This window comes from Dioscorea cayenensis, chromosome 11 (genome assembly GCF_009730915.1).
Source record: "Dioscorea cayenensis subsp. rotundata cultivar TDr96_F1 chromosome 11, TDr96_F1_v2_PseudoChromosome.rev07_lg8_w22 25.fasta, whole genome shotgun sequence".
Classification (NCBI taxonomy): Eukaryota; Viridiplantae; Streptophyta; class Magnoliopsida; order Dioscoreales; family Dioscoreaceae; genus Dioscorea; species Dioscorea cayenensis.
This window is the reverse complement of record NC_052481.1, coordinates 6,897,352-6,899,970: the sequence shown is the minus strand read 5'-3', so window position 1 is coordinate 6,899,970 and position 2,619 is coordinate 6,897,352. Positions and strand designations below refer to the sequence as shown.

At 41.9% G+C, this 2,619-nt stretch overlaps 1 non-coding gene across 1 annotated transcript; it reads left to right on the top strand.

The window, feature by feature from the left end:
- Window positions 1-315: 315 nt before the first annotated feature.
- Window positions 316-422, top strand: LOC120272866. The gene has a single exon (XR_005540400.1). It is a non-coding gene; the product is annotated as a small nucleolar RNA R71 (small nucleolar RNA).
- The last annotated feature ends 2,197 nt before the right edge of the window (window positions 423-2,619 follow it).

Genomic DNA, 2,619 nt, shown 5'->3' with positions numbered 1-2,619 from the left:
GGAGCATGGACTCCTCCACATCCGTTATAATTTGTCACGGCCACCAATCTAGGAGAAGTTAGAGTGTCTAACTTCTTGATCAATGACTCTACTTGGGCCGCAAACGATGTAACCACATCAATGTCATGGAGACCGGCCACTTTCTTTTTCTCTGTTACAATCCATTGGTATCTATTCAAACCCATTTCTTCAATCAATTGTCAGGCTTCTTCGGGAGTCTTGCTACCTAAGGTACCTCCTGTTGCTGCATCAAGTAACTGCCTTGTGCTAAGGTTCAACCCATTGTAAAAAGTGTGAATAATCATCCACTCGGGAAACCCATGTTGAGTACATTTCCGCAAAAGCTCCTTGAACGTCTCCCATGTCTCAAATAGAGACTCCAATTCTATTTGCACGAAGGAGGATATTTCATTCCTATGCTTTGCAGATTTTTTGGGAGGGAAATATCGGGCAAGAAAAACTTCTACCATCTCCTCCCATGTAGTAATCAATGCTCTAGGTAATGAATGTAGCCATTGCTTCGCTCTCCCCTTCAAGGAAAATGGGAAGGCTCTCAACTTGATGGCGTCATCCGTAACACCATTAATCTTGAGCATGTCGCACACTTCTAAGAAATTCTCTATGTGACTGTTTGGATAATCGTCTGCTAAACCATTAAACTGTATAGACTACTGTAATATGTGGATGAATTCCGGCTTTAGATCAAAATTCAGAGCCGTTATCGGTGACCGCACAATACTAGACTATGTGCCCAAAATTGAGGGGCTGGCATAATCTGAGAGTACCTTCTACTGGTCATTCTGTTCGGCCATATTATCTGACCATTCACCTTCTATCTCATCTTGATTAGACTGTTCTTGTACATGTTCTTTACCATTTTTATGAATTCTTCGTTCAATGTCCTGATTTCCTTCAACCAATGTCGAAGGGTTTCCTCGGGTCATAACCTGGAGCTGCTACAAAAGAAAGAAAAACAAATCTGAACGATGTTAGAATAAGAAGATATGAAATAGAATAAATGATGAATAGCTAAAGTAGCAAAGTGCAAAGTGTTTCCAAAACACCAATTCTACGACAATGGCGCCATAATCTTGACACGCCCCTTGCGTGTGACCCACAAGTGCACGAGTTTGTCGAATTAATAAATCCCAGGTGAGTGGGTTATCGTATCCACAGGGAATAGTGAATAGTAACACAATGATTGCTACTTAACTATGTGAAGATGAAACAATAACACTGTGGCTAAAATCAATGTGAATGAGACTAAAGAAAATAAGAAAGAGAGGCACGATAAAATGAGAGAGAAGACAATCGATAGAAAGTGGGCCACTCGGACATTGCTCCTCCTAAGGTTATTGATTCAAGTGCAAGACCAACTATTATGTCTCCTAACTCACGCTTAATGAGTCGTGGAAATCCTAAAATACACGGTCCCAAACCTAAGTTTAACCGTGACTAACTCTACACTATGTCCGGCGGAGAAATCACTCAGTCTCAACACCTCACACTGTGCAAAGTTGGAAGAAGTTCTCGGGATTCCAAGTGATAAACCCTATTCCTATATGTAGATCTAACCCTTTGTTCTAGGTGAAAGATCCCTAGTCACTATTAAACCCCAGATACTAAGGATTACTTCAACGCTTTACTCCATTGCTCACGTAACTAAGCCCCAGCGGAGTTCCTCTCTTAGAACTTCACTCTATTGTGACCGCAAAGAAATCTAGGAAATGGAGTAAGGATAAATCACACCAGAGGGGAAAAGGGGTGCTCCGCTACCTCTCGACTCACCCTCTCGACCCTCTCCAATCTTGGTTTGTCTAACTCTCATGGTATTTCACTCAGTCACAAGGATTACCAATGTAGACTCTCAACCCTAGTGTCACTCTAAAGGAGAAATCATTCAAGATTGAAACTCAATTAAAGACATCAATTAAGTTAAACATAACAAAAGGTCAGTGAAACAATAGCATCCTAGGGTTTACAAGTCCAAGTACCCACTCGGGGGTTTAGCTCTCCATGGAGCAAGATACAATCAGTAATGAAATCAAAAGTAAAAACATGTAATCCATAAGAAAAACCCCCTACGGTATTCGTGTCGATGGTTTTGTGGAGTATCCTCGTCCTCTCCAAAACTCCCCTTATCAAGCCTAGGGCACACCTCGCCGGATCGGTGCTGACAAAAGCTCCCTCAATAACTATCTTCCAAGAGAAACACGGTGTCGAAGCCATAGAACCACTCCAAAAGCCTTGCCAAAGCCCATCTAAACCCTAGCAGCAAGCCTTTCAAAAGAAGGAGAAAAAATGGAAAAAAAGGATTCTGAAATCGGGCTGAATCACGGCTTTATATAGGGTTGGAATCGGGAATCCACATGGGTATATGGAATATTGACACTTTTCATTGCCACTCCAAAAGCCTTGCCAAAGCCCATCTAAACCCTAATACAGTACTCTGCCAAAATACTCCCGAATCCACACTTTTCATTGAGGCAACACAAACGGGCAAAAATCTATGTTGTAGATCGCGTTGCATCTTCAAGTAAAAGCAAATTTGACAGGACTCTTGCTAGCCTTTCACAAGTCGGAACACATGAGTGTGACTGTCTTTGTGCCCCTCTAATA